At 37.4% G+C, this 14,115-nt stretch overlaps 2 long non-coding RNA genes across 2 annotated transcripts; both read right to left on the bottom strand.

Annotated features, from left to right (window-relative positions):
- Positions 1–10,403: 10,403 nt before the first annotated feature.
- On the bottom strand, positions 10,404–11,387 carry LOC121049760. The gene is made up of 4 exons (XR_005801248.1): positions 11,337–11,387; positions 10,975–10,993; positions 10,645–10,742; positions 10,404–10,424 (listed from the first exon to the last, which is right to left on the bottom strand). It is a non-coding gene; the product is annotated as an uncharacterized LOC121049760 (long non-coding RNA).
- A 1,915-nt stretch (positions 11,388–13,302) lies between these two features.
- On the bottom strand, positions 13,303–13,906 carry LOC121049772. Its single transcript, XR_005801309.1, has 3 exons — positions 13,750–13,906; positions 13,498–13,567; positions 13,303–13,393 (listed from the first exon to the last, which is right to left on the bottom strand). It is a non-coding gene; the product is annotated as an uncharacterized LOC121049772 (long non-coding RNA).
- Positions 13,907–14,115: the final 209 nt, after the last annotated feature.

Genomic DNA, 14,115 nt, shown 5'->3' with positions numbered 1-14,115 from the left:
GCAAAACTTCTGGGAGAATTATCATCCCAAACAAAGGACTGACTGCAAAGAATTATATACTGATGCACAACTGGAGTACAAAAAGCTGTAATTATTACTAATATGCAGAATAGCAAATGTCTATGGGCCAATGTGACGAATACAGGTTTACATTTCAAATTCTCCCTTTCTTTGATATCTTGGGAATTTCAAATTGGTTTTAATATAACCTCTTTGTTGGCATTCTCCAGTAGTGTGGATAGAGTTTAACTAATTTACCAAGCTAGCCCGGTTCCATGTAACTAATAAATGCAAAATTGCATCAGTGAAATGTTAAATTTTTAATGTAGAAGCTTGATCTAGTGCACTAAATCTACTTCACTAAACTCATCGATGAACTTGTAGATGTTTTCTCTTCCGATAGCCACTGTCAAGGTCTTCTATTTTCTGAGTTTGTAGCATTGTTTTCTGAATTTATTTCCTCATTCAAGAAGTAAAGAGTCTAGATCATGATTGTTTCAATCGATCACAATGCCAAACATATATTTACGGTGTCTGGTTAGAATGATATTTAGTTGAAGTCATGTTTCAAGATATGGAAATCAAGTTTATTCACATGCAGTGTTCAATATATACGATTTAAATAGAGTTTCCTCTGGTGGAACCATACACAGTTCCAATATGCATACAACTTATCCAGCTCATCAGTTGAAATTTTGCATTTGCATGTGCATTGGCAGTCTTGTTTTAAGCTACTGAAAGGTTTAAATAACAAGAAGTTGGGATATCAGAAGAAAGGTCTTCCAGAAGACGAAGCACCAGCTTGCCTGCACAAGCTTGACTTTAAAAAGGTCAATAATTCTATCCTTCATCATTCCATTATTTGAAATAGCTGGTTTTAAATTCACACAATGTGCTGCTTTCTTCTTTTAAGAACACACACTACAAGAAATATAGAAAACTGAGAATGTGGTGTCCCAATTGTTGTTTTTGTTTACTAATTTGCTTGCCTGCATCTCAAAATATCAATCACAATCTACACAAAATGGATTTGTTGCTTTGCATATTATGTGTCCTTCTGGTCAAGTGTATTTTCAAAGCAACCAGCCTCTTCCGACTTTAGCTCAGAAACCAAAAATTTTCCCTTGAGAAAAGCAGGTATTGGAAACAATGAGTAGAGGGAATTGCTTTTATGCTTGTGGTGTTTGGGGCATGCAACTTGCCTGTACAAATCATGTTCGTCAGTAAGCTTGAGAACTGAAAGAAGAACAGAAGCACTTGTGCTGGAGAAGTCATCAATTTCATCTCGATTACCCATAATTAATGTCTGCACGGTAGAGAGAAAAAGGAAAAGGTCAAGTAATGGAATCAACAACAAGCCAATTAAACTAGTCAGATAAATCACAGATATATTATACATGAAGAAGTTACCACAAGAATTGTAACATACAAGATTACCTGCATTGGGCAAGAATCATAGGCTTTCGGGGATTGGTAAAGAAGTGCAGAGAGGACTATTTCTGCAATTGAATTGAAATCTGAGGCAAGAGTGGATTATTTCCCCAAAACAATCAAAACTCACTGCAAAGAGAAAACCCACCTAATTTCTAGAGAATTTGAAGAAATAGACGTGTGTTAGATGCGAATTGAGTGAATTCTCTGAGCGTTCCATACTCGCCAGAGAGGTAGAAAGAATTGGGGAGCTCGCGAATTGGGGTTAGAAAGGGTTTGAGAATTGAGATCGCGAATTGGGGTCAGAACGGGATCAGAATCTTGATTTAATCTTAGCCGTCGAACCTCATTAGAACAGATCCAAGGGCTGCGAGCCTATCCCTCAAGTTGGCAAAAAATAGGGATCGCTCATTGGAAGGGGACTGCATATATATATATATATATATATATAGAGAGAGAAAGAGAGAGAGAGAGAGAGAGAGAGAGAGAGAAGGCTTCCACTAAGGGATCCCTTTTTTTGGTCTTTTATAGGGATAGGCATTAGACCAACTTTTCGATCATATTTTCACATCTTAACCGTTCAGTTTTTAGGTCTTAATGTAGAGATCACTTATGCAAATTTTCAGCCAAATTGGTGATCGTTAAGGCATCCAAAACTGTAATTTACATGAACGGACCGAATCTGTCTAACCGGAACCGTTTGTGTTTATAATGGTAAATTGCAGTTTGGATGCCTTAACGATCATCAAATTGGCTGAAAAATTTGCAGAAATGATCTATACATTAGGACCTAAAAACTAAACGGTTAAGATGTGAAAATATGATCAAAAAGTTGGTCTAATGCCCTATCCCTATAAAAGACCAAAAAAAAGGATCTCTCACTAGAAGGGCCCTATATATATATATATATATATATATATATATATATATATATATATATATATATATATAGCAAGGTTCCAAAGAGGACGTCCTTGCTATAGTTAATTTGCGGATGGGTCAAGCACAGTCGTCCATTTCTTTAAATGAAATGCAACGGCTCAGATCAATCTCCTTGAAAACCAAAACGTGGGTCGAACTAATATGTTCCACAACGATCAACTGTAGACTCTCCACTTTGGTTGCATCGAAGTCTCTGGTTCTGGTTCAATCAATTCTCCACAATCACTTCTCATCTCGTCTCCAAATACTAGAAAGAGAACTCAGGTTGCACGATTGTTGCAACCGAAGCTTTATTTTTTCCTTTCTTTCATGAAAATTGCATCTCTCTTATGGTCCCGACATCCCTTGGAGTTTTCGCGCCAAAAGTTGCAGACTTGGAAGCAGAGAAACACATCTACAGTATGGATTCTCTCTCTTTTCTGATTTGTTTGATTTCCCATTACAAAATCTAGGGTTTTTTTTTCCCATATTTTGGGACTTTTCTTCTTTCTGTTTCTGGGTTTGGTTTTTGTTTCGATTGTTGATCTTATGTGTGCTTTTTAGTTTCAAATAAATGGAGTCAGAGGATGATCAAGTTTATATTCCTCAAGTAAAGGCAGAGTTGATGCCTAAATTATACCAAGAGTTTGAAACAATAGATGATATATGTTGCTGCTTTCTACAATAGATATGCAAAAGAAGCAGGGTTTAGTATTAGAAGTCATTCTACTGCGACCAGCAAAGATAAGAAACAACTTATGAGGAAGGAGTATGTCTGTTATAAGCAAGGAGATTCCAAAGTTGAAGGACAAAAAGCGTAAGAGAGGATTACCAAAAGTGGGTTGTAAAGCAAGAATTGCAGTTGTGAGAAAGAAGGAGTCTGGAAGATATGCAATCTCTGTATTTGTTGAGGCTCACAACCATCCATTAACAAGCCCACCTAGAGTACATTTGTTGAGATCTCACTGTCGTGTTTCAAAAGTTAACACAGTTCTATCACAGCAACTAAGCTTGGTGAATGTGGAGAAACATAAACAGTTTGAATTCTTTGGTGTTCAGGCAGGTGGCATTCAAAATATTGGTTTTATACAGCGTGATCTATATAATTATGGAAGAATTTGTCGTGAAGAGAAGAAGAGGCGTGATGGAGATCTACTGTACATGCATTTTGAGAATGAGAAAGAAAAAGATTCTTCTTTTGTCTATACAATGGATGGAGACGAGGAAAACAGAGTAACACAGTGCTTTTGAGCTGACTCAATTTCAAGACGAGCTTATAGATTTTATGGAGGTGTAGTTATCTTTGATACTACATACAACACAAATCGGTATGGAATGATTTTTGCACCATTCACTGGTGTTAACAATCATGGGCAGGCAATCATCTTTGCTTGTGCATTCTTGAATGATGAGACAGCCGATACTTTTGTTTAGTTATTCAAGGAATTTCTAAATGCTATGCCAGGAGATGCACCAGAAGATGCCCCCAAGATGATCATTACCGACCAAGATCCTACTATGACTAAAGCCATTTCAGAAGCACTCCCATAAACATTTCATAGATATTGCAGTTGGCACATTCTTAATAAATTTTCTGAGAAGCTAGATGCGATTAAATATCGAGATTCCTACCAAGACTTTCATAGTTGCATATGGAATTCAAGTAGTAGAGAGGAGTTTGACTCAAGATGGATTGAAATTATTGAGAAGAGTGGGTTGAGTGATAACAAGTGGCTGGAGTCGATATACAAAATTCGTTCATCATGGATACTAGCATATGTCAATCATGTTTTCTCAGCTGGAATGTCAAGTAGTCAAAGAGCAGAGAGTCAACATTCTTTCTTCAAGAATTATGTTTCTAAGTGGAATTCATTGGTGGAATTTATGGTTCAGTTTAAGAGGGGACTTCTTCACCAACGACATTATGAGTTAGAGGAGGATCATATTAATATTGATAAGAAGGCAAAAACTATCATGTCCCTTGACATAGAAGATCATATGGCCAAGGTTTATACACATAAACTATTGGATTAAATACTGCTTACTCCCTATACTTATAGGGTTTCATCGTTTCAGTAGTCCCTGACCTTCGAATTTCACCTAAAAAGTCCCTGAACTCCCAATTTCCTCCCAATTGGTCCCTACCGTCAAAGACTCTGTTATCTTGCTGACGTGGCGGTGGTTCCCCCCCCCCCCCCCCAAAAAAGTCTATTATACCCTCACTTACTATTTTTTTTTTAAATTAATTTTTTCTTCTGTTTTTTCCTTTTACCTCTTCTTCTTCCAAGTTTTCTCTCCTCTGTTCATCTCCATCATCTTCTTGAAAAACAAACCTAGCTCTCTCTCTATCTTCTTCTCCCAGCGGTCTTGGATGGCGAGACGAGGGGGAATTGGCATGGGCGGTGAGAGTGGTGGCGACATCATCCCAGTCGTTTCAATCCAGATACATAATCTGCTTCAGCATTAAATTGAGGAAGAATTAAGAATCTCTAGCCATGAATAACAAGATTATCACATCAAAACAGTATCAGCAAAAAAAAAAAGATGTTCAAACTCATGTTCCTATAATATTCATCAACACGTAGCCCATGAAATTTGACGCACAATATACAGTGCAACATTCACATAACTAACCATCAATTCAAACTCCACACTAGTACTGCCCCAAACCGAAAATTCATCATGTAAAGGCCGGAATCCAATTCATGCAACAAATATAGCAATGAGAGAAAGCAACAATACCTTTCATATTGAAAGCTGCTACTAGCTCCAAACCCAGTTAACAAATCATCGAAAGCTGCCGGCACACCCTTGCTAGAGCTTTTCGACGATGCCGGCTCAGCCTTGCCAAACCCACTGAGAAGGTCATCAAACCCACTACTATCACTTGCTTGAGACGGCGGCGACGTCACTGTCGAGGAGAAAATATCGTTTCCAGCGGAGCTCTTCAGCCCCGCAACGCCGAGTCAAAATCAGGGACCTTGGAGGAGGAATTAGTGGGCCCACCACCACCGTACATGGAATCCAAGTTCAAAGCCTCAAAATTGATGGAGAACCTAGCCGAGTTGCCGAAGATCTTCTCAAAGTTTGGGCTTTTAGGGCTTCGAAGATCGGGTCGCGATCGTCGGAGAAGGACCCGTCAAAGGAATTGGAGGTGCGAGTTGATCTGGAGAAGGGTCCAGTCGAGCAGGAAGAAGACGACTGAGTCGCCGGCGAGTTCGCGGCCGAGTTGGCAGGCAAGTTGGAGGAGAGGGACGGTTGGGTAAGTGGGGTGGTGGGAGCGGAGGGGATTCCACTCGGCGTCGAGGGCTATGATGGCGGAGCAAGTCAAGGAGGTGGTTAGGTGAGTGAACTCTGAAGAATTGGTGGAGGAGATGAAGTGGGTTTTCAGGGGGATTGGATCTTGCAGATCCACGGAAGAAGAGGAGGTCAAAAGGAAAACGAAAAAAAAGAAAAAGAGAGAAAGATAAAAAAAAAAATTAAAAGAAAAAAAGTAATTGAGGGTAAAATGGATATTTCAGCTTAAAATGGATGCCACGTTAGCAATTTAACAGTCAATTTGGACGGAGCTTGACAGCAGGGACCAATTGGGAGGAAATTGGGAGTTCATGGACTTTTTAGGTGAAATTCGAAGGTCAGGGACTGAAACGATTAAACCCTATAAGTATAGGGAGTAAACAGTAATTAACTCTAAACTATTTTATGAAGTTCAAGAACAGTTGAGAGAGGGCTTCAAATATAAACTTGAACTTGTGTTTGAAAATGTCACTCAAGAACAGTTTAAGGTTATACGAACATTGATACTTGTAAGTCTCGTGAACTTACTTATGAAAAGAAATCTGATTTTGCATCATGCATCTGTAGAATGTTTGACAGTCAAGGTTTCCCATGTCGGCATGTTTTGGCATATTTGATTAAGATCCAAGATGTTGATAAATTGCCTATTCAGTACATCTTGAAGAGATGGACTAAAGCTGCAAGACATAGAGTTGTGTTAGATTGTAATGGAATGGAGAGAAAAGATAACAAAGCTTTACTTGCAAGGAGGACTAAACTATTCCAGCATGCTACATATGCAATTAATTGATAAGGTTATGGTGAGTGATGAGGCTACCAAACTGTTTATGGAAGCATTGGATGCTTTTTTGGAGAATATTAAACCATTAATTAGTAATGAAGGTGGACAAACTGCAGTAGATTTGGAGACCGAGACCAACAATGCTACTATTTGGCATGGTTTTAATGAACCACATCAAGTGAGAGCAAAAGGGTGTGGAAGAAGGTTGAAGAAAGGAAAAGAGAAGAGGAAAGTTAAGGTAAATGTCAGTCAAGGTAGGCAATGCCATGGATGTGGAGTATTTGGTCAGTCACATGACAAAAGAAATTGTCCAACACCTCATGGAAGGTAAGATACCTATGTTTGATATTATTGTTCATGGCAACATTTTTATCGATTGATATTGATGACTTTATTTTTGTTTATTTATGTAGACCTGCTATTGATGAAAATGGAGATTCAAGTTCCACTAGTATGGATGAGGATAGTTGTTCATCATCTCATTTGGTAGAATAATGTCTCAAACAGATCAGTTCACTAACAGAAAACATGCTCTTTAAGGTAAGTTTTGAGTTTTCTATATTTGGTATTTTTTTGGATTTTGCATCTGATTTGGTCAGTTTGAGGGATATTGCTACTGTGCTTGTGTTTGATTTGTTCAGAAATAGCATTTGTTGATTGGTTTTGAATTTGTTGAGAAATAGCTACTATGCTTGTGTTTGATTTGTTCAGAAATAGCTATTGGTTTTGGTTTTGAGTTTCTTGAGAAATAGCTACAGTGCTTGTGTTTGATTTGTTCAGAAATAGCTGCAGTAGATTGGTTTTGAATTTGTTAAGAAATAGCTACTGTGCTTGTGTTTGATTTGTTTAGAAATAGCCTTTGTTGATTGGTTTTGAATTTGTTGAGAAATAGCTACTATGCTTGTGTTTGATTTGTTCAAAAATAGCTATTGGTTTTGGTTTTGAGTTTCTTGGGAAATAGCTACAATGCCTGTGTTTGATTTGTTCAGAAATAGCATTTGTTGATTGGTTTTGAGTTTGTTGAGAAATAGCTACTGTGCTTGTGTTTGATTTGTTGAGAAATACCTATTGTGATTGGTTTTCAGTTTGTTGAGAAACAGCTATTGTGATCTTCATTTACAAGTTTGGTTTTGAGTTTATTGAGTCTGCTTGATTCTGCAGGTTTTGGATGCATTTATAAGCTATTGTGCGGGTTTGATTCTGCAAATTTTGGATGCACTGATCAGTTTATGGGAAGACGAATTTGTGGTCTCTTTGATTCTGCAGGTTTTGGAAGACATTTTGGATCATTTCAAGATTATATGGTAGAGTGAGGATCATAGTGAATTCATTATGTAATGGTTTCAATTGTGGATACTCAATTGTTGCTGATTTGTAATGATTCCAGAAAATGAGGTGTGGAATGACTTAATATGCAATGTTAGACTCAAAATGTTCCAATCTGGAGCAAAACTTTAACATTGCATATTGACTCAAAATGTGGAGCAAAATGACTTAATATACAATGTTAGACTCAAAACCATGGCATCAGAAGTTCAAATTTGGAGCAAAATGACTTAGTATGCAACATTTGTCAATCAGATACAATATTCAAAGACTAAAGCCATTTCATTCCTTCTATAATTCTGTAGAGTACAACAAATGAGAAATAGCTTAGCAAGAGCAAAGCTCTGTGATTCCAGAAAATGCACATTACATTCACATGTTCTATACACTGTGATTCCAGAAAATGCACATTACATTCACATTACATTTAGTGTTTACTACTACAAACATTCCACCAATGACCACAGTTTTCCTATCCCACAGCCAATACATTATGCAGCAACCAACCAATCCACCTCCCTCAAATACAATCGTCATTCACTGCCGGTGCATCCCAAGCTTGAAGAATCAAACACATCACAAAATTCATAACAATATTCACCAATAACAGCAACAAGCCAATAGCCAAATTGAAATCACCTTGCAAATACAAAACCTGAAAAATCACACACACTAGATTAGTATCCTAAAAGCTCTATTGAAATTTCATGTGCTTCTAACAAATAAATGACTTTTACATAACTATAAGCTCTCTCAAAACTGAACATGTCACTGTTTACAATCAAAACATTACAAACATGTTTAAACAAGCTTGAACTCTTCTTCTAGACTACTGAAAGTGAGGTTGAGGATTGGAAGCAAAAGTTCAAATAAATTTGCACATGTAAATTCCATGTCGAAGTTCATTTGAACTTTTGCTCCAAGCCTCAACCTCAAATTACATTATAAGCATTTTACTTTTCTAAGATATGCATTTTACCTTAATTTCTCCTCTGCCAAACACTTCAATCAAATCTATATACAAAATCAGTAATCCAAAATCAGTAATTCCAAAATCAGTAATCCCAAATTAAATTTCCCAAAATCAGTAATCCCAAATCAGTTCTACCCAATCTTCAGTAATCCCAAATCTTCAAACTCATAAAACTCAAACCTTTACCTTATATGGCGACTTGAGGACCTTCATCGGGGTCTTCATCGGTGATGAGCTCCGTTGACCGCGTCATCGTCAAACCCAAATGGCAGCAGTGAGGATGATTAAGGAGATGATGAGGTTTGGCAGGGTCAGGATTCACTAAATCCCAAACTGCATTTTGGTTCATGGAATCAATTTCAGCTTCCATAGCTTGTTTCCACTCACTAGGTTGATTGCTTTCAATAGCTTGATTGAAAGTAATTGGATCATTGTCATCTGCAAGATCAATTATCAATTTAACTTCATGTTCTTGCAAATAAACAATGTAGTAAGAATCTCCCCCCCCCAAGTTGGTTTCCTTACTCCATGAGACCTTCTTACTTGAGGATTTTGATTTTGTTGTGGTTCTGCAAGCTAAACTTGAGGTTCCACAAGCTGTGGTGGATCAGGTAAGGGTTCAGGGATAGTTTGATCATCTGCAAAATGTATTTCCTGATCAACAAGTTGATCTTGTGCACACTACTACAAAAAGGTCATCAGACGACGGTGAATTTGTGTTGTGTGATGACCAAGCTCACCGTGGTCTAAGTGAGTGTTGTGTGATTGAAAAATCAGACAACGGTGATTTCACCGTTGTGTGATAATAGTTTGCTCAACAGAAATACCTATTTCCGTTGTGTGAGTTCTGCGCAGCATGTGCCTGGCATGGCATGCGCGGCGATGCCTCGGCACATTCAGACCACAGAAGATGAAATTTTGCCGTTGTCTGAGATTCATAACACACAACAGGTATGACTTATTCTTTGTTGTCTGAGATTCATAACACACAACGGATATAACTCATTATTTGTTGTCTGAGACTACTAACAGACAACAGATATAACTTAATATTTGTTGTCTGAGGTAAGTAACACACAACTGAAGTAAAATTATCTCCCTTGTCTGTTGATTACTTAGACAACAGTGATCATTTTATTTCTGTTGTGTGTTATGAATCTCACACAACAGAATTTTGTTTTCTTTTGTTGTTGGTTGTTAGTTCACACAACAACTATATTTGGTTATCCGTTGTGTGAATACTGTAATCAATTGGGTACCAACTAGTGACTGTTGTAGGAGAAGCCTTAATTTTGAACTCTTTTACATTCATACAACACATTGTTTTGTATTGTGTTGTATGACTAAACCTTGAACAACAACAAGAATATCAATATAAATGTTTGTCCAGAATAATGCTCAATATATTACCATATAAACAATACTCTAATCCATATATATCATTCAAGTACCATTATTCAAGCATCAATACATTCAAGTAACAAGATAATGCACCAAACAAGAGCATTCTTAGCTAGCTACACATGAATAAAAAAACATTCCTATTCTCGATGGCTCTTAACCTTCAGCTGCCATTCGCTTCTACAAAACCTCGAATGTCTCACTCACAATTGGCCTGCAAGATGCAAACTTGTTTAGTGATTTGAAAAAATTTGACAATGTCTGCATTAGGCACAGCCAGCTCATCTTTAAACCCTGTAGCAGAATTACATATGTAATGGTTGCGTTTCACATCAACTAACTGAATCTTTCACAAAGAGAAAAAAAAACAATTACATCAAGTGGTTCAAGACTACACAATTGTGTCAAGTACTTTTGAAATGATAAAAAAGTTACATGGTGCATCAGAAGGTGCTTGAGACTACTACATATGCTAAAATGGCACAACACCTTGAGATAACAGCAACCAACTCACCCATTCCATTGATGATCTTTATAATCTTTGTTTTCTTGCTCTCCTCTATGCCCGAGTCAATAAGAAAGTGCTCAACAAGTTTGTCCTCTGAAGGATCTCTACATGCCAAAGTAGTTGGTCCAAATCAGCACAAGGGAAGGAAAGGAAGAATAAATGGAAGAAGCAGATAAGTTTAAATGCCACGGAAGAAAAGATTCAATCAAGGTAGAACATGCAAGGTAAGATCAATGCAAAAACTCACTCAGGTAAAAAATTGAAAATCAATGCCTGTGGCCAAGAGATACTAAAGCAAAATACAAGTATTTAAGCAAAGAAGAGGAGAATGCAAACCTCAAGTACTTATAATCACCTGCAATCAAAAACCAATGACTAAAATGTTCAGTACGTAATATAGGATGAGATTATGAGATAAAAACAATGCTGAAAAGATAGAGGAAGAAGCATAAAAGAAAACCATCTTGGACAGAAGTTTGCATAAATGATTTGTATATACATCAGTTGTGCCCTGAGAATTTATAAGAAAAGTGCTACAAATAACTCACGAGCACATATGTTTGCTGAATGTAGCGAAAAGTTTACATTTGGGTTAATGTTTTAAGTGCAGTAGTTTCTGACAAGGTTATGAAGAGAGGCGGCAATATTTATGATTTATGAACAGGTGCGGAGTTGAAGGTTTTGCTGTTAACACTGACCTATATCATGGAGGAGTGCAGCAAGTTCTACCTGGCGAGATGAAGGGAAATAAATCAGAAAGACAAATAACTTTCGTGTCTAATCGAAATAACAAAACATTATTATAGTCCACCCGATGGAGTTCCAAAACTCAAGTATTTCAATCTGGATAAGAACAAGTCATGTGGAGCAAGTCGAACTTCTGTCCTTGAAATCAAATAGGAACACAAAATGCCTATATACCACCTCACAAGATGCCACAATCCATTACCTAAAGAAATTTCTCTGAGTTGAAAAGATTTACTTATTATTAAGGCCAGACAATGGGATTGAAAAAGGCAACCCAAGAACACAAAAAAGTAAAAATCAGGATTGAAAAAATGCAGGAATGTAATCAGATTGAAACTATAAGGCTCCAACTGCAGTTTAGTTTTCTGCTCTAAATAGAATTATACTCCTGTTAGATAGCCAATGGCAAAAAATGCAGCTACATAACCAAAGCATTCCCATTTATATCACCACAGCTATGTCTACAAATATTATGAAGTGTCTATCAGCATGACAATGTGTTGAGCCAAGGGCATTACAGAAAACCAGACTTCATTTTCAACATTAGGAATTCAAGAAAGCAATGAATTTGGCTTTGTCTAACATAAATAGGCTTTCAATTAAAAAACGAAGAGGGAATAGTTTGTTCACCTGTGTAATGCCCAATTTGTGATGCCTTCTTGAATAAGATTGATTGAGGAGATTTGTGCTCGAAAGTGTAAACAGTTATCTTATTGTTGAACAGATATAAATTTATCAACTCTTTTAAGCATTACCCCTTCATATTCTAAATTAAAGTTCTCATCAAACCATCACCAAAAAATTACTTTAGCTGTTATGTCTGTTTGATATTAATAGGATTGAAAGAAAACTGCTTCTAGAACGGTAACAACCTGGCGGCCTAAACCTCTTCCACTTTGCCTAGTAAACATCAATCTCAAAAGGAGTACACACCACACAAAGACATAGTTGATATTTCAAAATAGAAACAATCACAACTCCGACAGGCAAGATTTTTATAATTCTATTCCATGTTCCTATTCTCAAACAGAAGTTATAGTCCTATATCTCCGAAAAAGCCAGATGAAGTTTATATATTGCGATTCAGTTACCAATATCTGAATTTTGAACTTTGATCATTCTCTGTACACTATGCTAAGGAAGAGCTAAGAACTCACCTCAACTCAGCCATATCGGACAAATCAAATTTATCCCAATAAACCGACCCATATCAGAAAGTACATAATCTCAGTCAAGTTCTAAGCATGACATGTTCTCAATATTGATATCTGCTCCACAGACACCAGTTATTAAATGGATATATTGCAGATCCAAAAATTCCATTACTTTGACATACAATTTTGCATAAAAATAGCCAAGGAGAACAAAAGTCTTACCATTTCTCATCAAACATAGACGATATTTCCTTCCACACCCCATTATCCAAGAACAGATAATTTCCTTCTACTATGACCACTTTATTCCTGCAAAGAAGAAATTAGAGAGTTACCTCCACCTGTGAAAGATGCCAGAATCAAAATGACACAATTTTTGGCCTACCATTACTGCTTAATGTTCTTGGCATCCTAAACTGTTTATATCAGCTCATTTGTTACTGATAGATACTCCTGAAATAGCTAGTTGCATTTACTAATTTCAATCCACTAATGGCAAACAAATCCACCATCAAACTAAAATATTAGCAGATGACAAATGATATTATCTTTCTGACCTACTGAGAGGCCCGTTAACTTTCATTGTTAATACTGTTCTTAGACATTGTTTGAGTTCCCTGCTTTCTTTTGCTTTCCAATCAGTCATGTTTCTCTAGAACATGCCCCATATTTCTAAATGTTTAGCTAGTGTAAAGAAGAATATTCATGTGAAAGGGACAGATTACTCACTGAATGCTCACAAAGATATCATCCTCTACTGGATCTCCAACACCAAAGATATTCATCAACATAAATGTTTGGTGAACAATCTTCCACTTATGTCAGACCATTGAGGCCAGGTGGAGCAGTAGAATCTGGAAAGTGGAGTAAGGAATTTGTCAGAACAAGTAATAACAAATTTGAAGGTAGAAGCAAGCAGGAAATTGTAATGAGTAACAAAGAAAGAAGGTTTACTTACGATGGAATCTGGTTAAGATATCAATCAGTACTTGCCAAATTCCGTTTATCATCAGCAGTCAGCCACTTCTCTGGAGATATTACACAGATTGTCGCAAATCAGCATTTCATATACAAAATTTCCAATATGAGGGAGGACTCTCATTGTATACATAGATAGACATACACATAGCTTGGAAATTACATGATTTTGGGCACCGGAGAGTACATATTGGGAAAAATCTTTAAACATAAATGGTGAATTAAGACTTACCCTAAGCATCGACATCTGTGTCTTCCTCTTCGTTTGTTAGCTGTAGTGTTTGGTCAGGAGCTGGGAAAATCTTCAATTTGAGGCGGTTGCTCATGCTTGAAGTCTCCAAGGACGGGAATTTAGCGATGCAATTTCCGGAGCAAAAGCGTTGTAGTCTTGGAGAAGCCCCAGGCGGCCTGCTGGAGGACGATGGCGACGATGGAGATCTCGTTGACGTGGTCGGCGACGATGGAGATCTCGTTGACGTGGTCGGCGTTGATGAGGTCCTTGATGAGGGTGCGGAAGTGATCGGGCTGGGAGAGGTACTTGAGCTGCCAGCGGTGCTGGGCCTGGAGGACGGAGTCGGGGCAGGACCCGAAGCTGCCG

Source organism: Rosa chinensis, chromosome 6 (assembly GCF_002994745.2).
Source record: "Rosa chinensis cultivar Old Blush chromosome 6, RchiOBHm-V2, whole genome shotgun sequence".
NCBI classification, from domain to species: domain Eukaryota; kingdom Viridiplantae; phylum Streptophyta; class Magnoliopsida; order Rosales; family Rosaceae; genus Rosa; species Rosa chinensis.
Note: the sequence above shows the minus strand (reverse complement) of the source record. Positions and strands in the feature narration are given on the sequence as shown.